Genomic DNA, 8,302 nt, shown 5'->3' on the forward strand with positions numbered 1-8,302 from the left:
GACCGGAATTACGACAGAGGGTTCAAAAACTACTATAGGTAGGCAGTGGTTGCCGACCTCTCATATTGTTCAAAACTTATGTATTCATATGATTTTGGCAATTGTATGAGTAAATTAAATAATATACATATGAAAATGATTAATTATTATATGTATAAGGGAAAAAATGCTGAAATATTCCCACATTCTCTTAGTATTATAGAGAAAATCCATTATAGTGAGAGGGTATAGTAGTGTAAACGACCGGAATTACGACAGAGGGTTCAAAAACTACTATAGGTAGGCAGTGGTTGCCGACCTCTCATATTGTTCAAAACTTATGTATTCATATGATTTTGGCAATTATATGATTAAATTAAATAATATACATATGAAAATGGTTAATTATTATATGTATATGGGAAAAAATGCTGAGATATTCCCATATTCTCTTAGTATTATAGAGAAAAGCCATTATAGTGAGAGGGTATAGTAGTGTAAACGACCGGAATTACGACAGAGGGTTCAAAAACTACTATAGGTAGGCAGTGGTTGCCGACCTCTCATATTGTTCAAAACTTATGTATTCATATGAATTTGGCAATTATATGAGTAAATTAAATAATAAACATATAAAAATTAATATTTATTATATGTATAAAAAAAAAAATAATCATATTATATATGAATAATGGAAAAAAAATGAAATGTTCCTATAATCTCTTAATATATAAGAGAATAGACCGTATGTTGGGTGGCAAACGGAATTGAAAATACCCGCTTTGAGGACAGCGGGTTCAAAAACTACTATAGGTAGGCAGTGGTTGCCGACCTCCCGCATTATTCGAAATATTTATTTCGGATTATGTTTATATTGGTTACATAAAATAAAGTATATTATTATCCGTACAAATTTGTTTCTCAGTTCTATAGAACACGGGACTTGGCTCCGCGGATAATAGGAATATACGCTTTTTAGATAATATCGTTGAAACAAAAGTCAAGTTTCTATTATATATAGAATAACAAATCGTTTCCATATATTATCGTTAATTTTTGGAGGCAGGCAAATATTAATTTATTACCTGCCGTATAGTTGGATTATTATATCGTTACGGTATAATACAAATATGGATTCTTATGAAAGAAATATAAAATTATATATTAAATGTGGAAATATTATCATATGCGCTTGGTTTTATGTTATATATTACCAGAGAGATATATGAAAAGAGATAAATTTTAAATTTATCTTCAAAATGCAAATGATTTAACTTAATATTTATATTGGTTAAACAAAAATTGTACATGTGTGGATACAATAATTATGTATGTTGGAAATAAAATGATATTTTATAATGAAATATGTATATATAAAAAGATAAAATTATAGAAACATATATATTACAATAATTATATGAAATTCTTGTTATATTGGTAAAACAAGTATAAATTAAAAATGAAAATATGGATTACGAATGCTATATAAAAATGGCCGTAATCGAATAGATTTTTTACTTATATTTATATATTTAAAATTTTACCCAAAGGCGAAATATTGAATTTTATTCAATATAATAAAAATCATGGAATTATATAAAGTGAAAAATCTATATATCTATTATATTGCTTATTTCGATTCAAAAAATATGAATGGAATATGAAGGAAAAACATTATTCTGGTTGATCCTGCCAGTAGTTATATGCTTGTCTCAAAGATTAAGCCATGCATGTCTAAGTACACACGAATTAAAAGTGAAACCGCAAAAGGCTCATTATATCAGTTATGGTTCCTTAGATCGTTAACAGTTACTTGGATAACTGTGGTAATTCTAGAGCTAATACATGCAATTAAAACATGAACCTTATGGGACATGTGCTTTTATTAGGCTAAAACCAAGCGATCGCAAGATCGTTATATTGGTTGAACTCTAGATAACATGCAGATCGTATGGTCTTGTACCGACGACAGATCTTTCAAATGTCTGCCCTATCAACTTTTGATGGTAGTATCTAGGACTACCATGGTTGCAACGGGTAACGGGGAATCAGGGTTCGATTCCGGAGAGGGAGCCTGAGAAACGGCTACCACATCTAAGGAAGGCAGCAGGCGCGTAAATTACCCACTCCCAGCTCGGGGAGGTAGTGACGAAAAATAACAATACAGGACTCATATCCGAGGCCCTGTAATTGGAATGAGTACACTTTAAATCCTTTAACAAGGACCAATTGGAGGGCAAGTCTGGTGCCAGCAGCCGCGGTAATTCCAGCTCCAATAGCGTATATTAAAGTTGTTGCGGTTAAAACGTTCGTAGTTGAACTTGTGCTTCATACGGGTAGTACAACTTACAATTGTGGTTAGTACTATACCTTTATGTATGTAAGCGTATTACCGGTGGAGTTCTTATATGTGATTAAATACTTGTATTTTTTCATATGTTCCTCCTATTTAAAAACCTGCACTAGTGCTCTTAAACGAGTGTTATTGTGGGCCGGTACTATTACTTTGAACAAATTAGAGTGCTTAAAGCAGGCTTCAAATGCCTGAATATTCTGTGCATGGGATAATGAAATAAGACCTCTGTTCTGCTTTCATTGGTTTTCAGATCAAGAGGTAATGATTAATAGAAGCAGTTTGGGGGCATTAGTATTACGACGCGAGAGGTGAAATTCTTGGACCGTCGTAAGACTAACTTAAGCGAAAGCATTTGCCAAAGATGTTTTCATTAATCAAGAACGAAAGTTAGAGGTTCGAAGGCGATCAGATACCGCCCTAGTTCTAACCATAAACGATGCCAGCTAGCAATTGGGTGTAGCTACTTTTATGGCTCTCTCAGTCGCTTCCCGGGAAACCAAAGCTTTTGGGCTCCGGGGGAAGTATGGTTGCAAAGCTGAAACTTAAAGGAATTGACGGAAGGGCACCACCAGGAGTGGAGCCTGCGGCTTAATTTGACTCAACACGGGAAAACTTACCAGGTCCGAACATAAGTGTGTAAGACAGATTGATAGCTCTTTCTCGAATCTATGGGTGGTGGTGCATGGCCGTTCTTAGTTCGTGGAGTGATTTGTCTGGTTAATTCCGATAACGAACGAGACTCAAATATATTAAATAGATATCTTCAGGATTATGGTGCTGAAGCTTATGTAGCCTTCATTCATGGTGGCAGTAAAATGTTTATTGTGTTTGAATGTGTTTATGTAAGTGGAGCCGTACCTGTTGGTTTGTCCCATTATAAGGACACTAGCTTCTTAAATGGACAAATTGCGTCTAGCAATAATGAGATTGAGCAATAACAGGTCTGTGATGCCCTTAGATGTCCTGGGCTGCACGCGCGCTACAATGAAAGTATCAACGTGTATTTCCTAGACCGAGAGGTCCGGGTAAACCGCTGAACCACTTTCATGCTTGGGATTGTGAACTGAAACTGTTCACATGAACTTGGAATTCCCAGTAAGTGTGAGTCATTAACTCGCATTGATTACGTCCCTGCCCTTTGTACACACCGCCCGTCGCTACTACCGATTGAATTATTTAGTGAGGTCTCCGGACGTGATCACTGTGACGCCTTGCGTGTTACGGTTGTTTCGCAAAAGTTGACCGAACTTGATTATTTAGAGGAAGTAAAAGTCGTAACAAGGTTTCCGTAGGTGAACCTGCGGAAGGATCATTATTGTATAATATCCTTATCGTTAATAAATATTTGTTATAATACAAATAAATACAATTTACCAAAATAAAAATATTACAAAATGATTCCACGGAATCAAAAGTTAAAGTCAAAATAAAATGAAGATGGCTTTTATTTTATATGTGGGGCTTGGCAACCTCATAAAAAGACTTTAACATTATTAATGTTGCTGTGCGTATTTGTGGCAGTACTTACTACAACAACGGCGTTTCCTATAAAAACAAATTCTCGAAAATGGAAATCGAAGAAACTAAACTAAATTCGAAAGTAGAAGTCGAATTAAAATAAAAATAATTTTGAATGTGTGGTAATCAAAATAAGTGTGTGTGTATATGGACCATAATATACACGCGTTGCGAATATGTATTGTTCATCTATGTTATGAGCATACGTTGGCTAATGCAACAACCTAAAATATACAATGTTTGTACCTGTCATCCATCAGGTTAATGTTTTATATAAATTTTGCAGTATGTGTCACCCAAAATAGCAAACCATAACCAGATTATTATGATACATAATGCTTATATGAAACTAAGACATTTCGCAACATTTATTTTAGGTATAAAAATAAATTTATTGAAGGAATTGATATATGCCAGTAAAATGGTGTATTTTTAATTTCTTTCAATAAAAACAATATTGACATTATATAAAATTGAATTATAAAACTCTAAGCGGTGGATCACTCGGCTCATGGGTCGATGAAGAACGCAGCAAACTGTGCGTCATCGTGTGAACTGCAGGACACATGAACATCGACATTTTGAACGCATATCGCAGTCCATGCTGTTATGTACTTTAATTAATTTTATAGTGCTGCTTGGACTACATATGGTTGAGGGTTGTAAGACTATGCTAATTAAGTTGTTTATAAATTTTTTATAAGCATATGGTATATTATTGGATTAAATAATGATTTTATTCATAATATTAAAAAAGAAATGAAAAACATTATCTCACATTTGAATGTGAAAAACGAAGAGAAATATTTTCTTTTTCAATCAAATAATACTGAGAAATGTCTAGCATAAAAAATTGAAATATTTTTCATCTAGAATTGTCTCTTATTAATGATTCGGAAAAAGAAAAATCTTGGTTTTGTTATTATTCTTCGTTGGTTCGTTAAATGGATAAAAATGACTTTGCTTACAAGAACTATTGGAACTATTTATAACGAATTTAATTGATTGTTTTATCATTTATATATAAAGAATTTATGGCAAAATATAGTTATATATACAACCTCAACTCATATGGGACTACCCCCTGAATTTAAGCATATTAATTAGGGGAGGAAAAGAAACTAACAAGGATTTTCTTAGTAGCGGCGAGCGAAAAGAAAACAGTTCAGCACTAAGTCACTTTGTCTATATGGCAAATGTGAGATGCAGTGTATGGAGCGTCAATATTCTAGTATGAGAAATTAATGATTTAAGTCCTTCTTAAATGAGGCCATTTACCCATAGAGGGTGCCAGGCCCGTATAACGTTAATGATTGCTAGATGATGTTTCCAAAGAGTCGTGTTGCTTGATAGTGCAGCACTAAGTGGGTGGTAAACTCCATCTAAAACTAAATATAACCATGAGACCGATAGTAAACAAGTACCGTGAGGGAAAGTTGAAAAGAACTCTGAATAGAGAGTTAAACAGTACGTGAAACTGCTTAGAGGTTAAGCCCGATGAACCTGAATATCCGTTATGGAAAATTCATCATTAAAATTGTAATATTTAAATAATATTATTAAGAATAATGTGCATTTTTTCCATATAAGGACATTGTAATCTATTAGCATATCCCAAATTTATCATAAAATATAACTTATAGTTTATTCCAATTAAATTGCTTGCATTTTAACACAGAATAAATGTTATTAATTTGATAAAGTGCTGATAGATTTATATTATTACAGAGCGTTAATTTTTCGGAATTATATAATGGCATAATTATCATTGATTTTTGTGTTTATTATATGCTCTTGTATGATTAACAATGCGAAAGATTCAGGATACCTTCGGGACCCGTCTTGAAACACGGACCAAGGAGTCTAACATATGTGCAAGTTATTGGGATGTAAACCTAATAGCGTAATTAACTTGACTAATAATGGGATTAGTTTTTTAGCTATTTATAGCTAATTAACACAATCCCGGGGCGTTCTATATAGTTATGTATAATGTATATTTATATTATTTATGCCTCTAACTGGAACGTACCTTGAGCATATATGCTGTGACCCGAAAGATGGTGAACTATACTTGATCAGGTTGAAGTCAGGGGAAACCCTGATGGAAGACCGAAACAGTTCTGACGTGCAAATCGATTGTCAGAATTGAGTATAGGGGCGAAAGACCAATCGAACCATCTAGTAGCTGGTTCCTTCCGAAGTTTCCCTCAGGATAGCTGGTGCATTTTAATATTATATAAAATAATCTTATCTGGTAAAGCGAATGATTAGAGGCCTTAGGGTCGAAACGATCTTAACCTATTCTCAAACTTTAAATGGGTAAGAACCTTAACTTTCTTGATATGAAGTTCAAGGTTATGATATAATGTGCCCAGTGGGCCACTTTTGGTAAGCAGAACTGGCGCTGTGGGATGAACCAAACGTAATGTTACGGTGCCCAAATTAACAACTCATGCAGATACCATGAAAGGCGTTGGTTGCTTAAAACAGCAGGACGGTGATCATGGAAGTCGAAATCCGCTAAGGAGTGTGTAACAACTCACCTGCCGAAGCAACTAGCCCTTAAAATGGATGGCGCTTAAGTTGTATACCTATACATTACCGCTAAAGTAGATGATTTATATTACTTGTGATATAAATTTTGAAACTTTAGTGAGTAGGAAGGTACAATGGTATGCGTAGAAGTGTTTGGCGTAAGCCTGCATGGAGCTGCCATTGGTACAGATCTTGGTGGTAGTAGCAAATAATCGAATGAGACCTTGGAGGACTGAAGTGGAGAAGGGTTTCGTGTGAACAGTGGTTGATCACGAGTTAGTCGGTCCTAAGTTCAAGGCGAAAGCCGAAAATTTTCAAGTAAAACAAAAATGCCTAACTATATAAACAAAGCGAATATAATACACTTGAATAATTTTGAACGAAAGGGAATACGGTTCCAATTCCGTAACCTGTTGAGTATCCGTTTGTTATTAAATATGGGCCTCGTGCTCATCCTGGCAACAGGAACGACCATAAAGAAGCCGTCGAGAGATATCGGAAGAGTTTTCTTTTCTGTTTTATAGCCGTACTACCATGGAAGTCTTTCGCAGAGAGATATGGTAGATGGGCTAGAAGAGCATGACATATACTGTTGTGTCGATATTTTCTCCTCGGACCTTGAAAATTTATGGTGGGGACACGCAAACTTCTCAACAGGCCGTACCAATATCCGCAGCTGGTCTCCAAGGTGAAGAGTCTCTAGTCGATAGAATAATGTAGGTAAGGGAAGTCGGCAAATTAGATCCGTAACTTCGGGATAAGGATTGGCTCTGAAGATTGAGATAGTCGGGCTTGATTGGGAAACAATAACATGGTTTATGTGCTCGTTCTGGGTAAATAGAGTTTCTAGCATTTATGTTAGTTACTTGTTCCCCGGATAGTTTAGTTACGTAGCCAATTGTGGAACTTTCTTGCTAAAATTTTTAAGAATACTATTTGGGTTAAACCAATTAGTTCTTATCAATTATAACGATTATCAATTAACAATCAATTCAGAACTGGCACGGACTTGGGGAATCCGACTGTCTAATTAAAACAAAGCATTGTGATGGCCCTAGCGGGTGTTGACACAATGTGATTTCTGCCCAGTGCTCTGAATGTCAAAGTGAAGAAATTCAAGTAAGCGCGGGTCAACGGCGGGAGTAACTATGACTCTCTTAAGGTAGCCAAATGCCTCGTCATCTAATTAGTGACGCGCATGAATGGATTAACGACGGACGTGTTTTCGTTGCGCTCGTGTACAGATTGCGAAGAACTTGGTTTTCCGTGTTTGGAAAGTAATAAAATCGGTGAATTAGTGCTCCGCGAAAGTCGTGTGCTAATTTTCGTGTGTTATAAACAAGCGGTTTGGAAGTAATTAACAATTAATTGTTGGGAATTTTCCACTTAGCACGTGCTGAAGGCGAACTTACGAGTAAGTTTTTCGAGTAAGCTTTTTGATCAGCTGTCACAAAGCTTATTGGTGGAGTCACTGCTAAGGTTTGTGTCTAGGGAGAGTTTTAGTGCTACCAGACTCTACCGATAGGTGGAGCTCGAGTTCCAGAGCAACTACCTTTTGTCAGCGAGTAAACGAGCATACGGTTGCTGGCGTCGACGGTAGGTGGAGCCACCATCGTATTTATGCCGATGGAGAGCGACAGCAGCGCGAGTGCCTTGAGCGGAAGTAGTGCCTCGATGAAGTCCAGACGAGGCAGGCGCAGAAGCCATCTGGCATCTAAGAGCTCGGCGCCAACGCAGGCGAAATTGGTTGCCCTGGCATCGAATGGAGTGCCAGAACCCGTTGGGGTACTGGAGGAGCCGTTTTCGTCGCTGGAGGACGCCCGGGCGGCTACGGAGAACGCTGCCATTGATGCTGCCCCCCCCCACGCTGCTGCCACCGCTGCTGATCCTACTGCTGCCCCTGCTGCCGAC

General features: G+C 36.5%; 2 non-coding genes and 1 pseudogene across 2 annotated transcripts; all 3 read left to right on the forward strand.

The window, feature by feature from the left end:
* The first annotated feature begins 1,655 nt into the window (after positions 1 to 1,655).
* On the forward strand, positions 1,656 to 3,650 carry LOC116802986. Its single transcript, XR_004363295.1, has one exon. It is a non-coding gene; the product is annotated as a small subunit ribosomal RNA (ribosomal RNA).
* Positions 3,651 to 4,337: 687 nt separating this feature from the next.
* On the forward strand, positions 4,338 to 4,516 carry LOC116802984. The gene has a single exon (XR_004363292.1). It is a non-coding gene; the product is annotated as a 5.8S ribosomal RNA (ribosomal RNA).
* A 394-nt stretch (positions 4,517 to 4,910) lies between these two features.
* Positions 4,911 to 7,659, forward strand: LOC116802983 (annotated as a pseudogene).
* Positions 7,660 to 8,302: the final 643 nt, after the last annotated feature.

This window comes from Drosophila sechellia, unplaced genomic scaffold (assembly GCF_004382195.2).
Source record: "Drosophila sechellia strain sech25 unplaced genomic scaffold, ASM438219v1 U_264, whole genome shotgun sequence".
In the NCBI taxonomy this organism is placed as follows: Eukaryota; Metazoa; Arthropoda; class Insecta; order Diptera; family Drosophilidae; genus Drosophila; species Drosophila sechellia.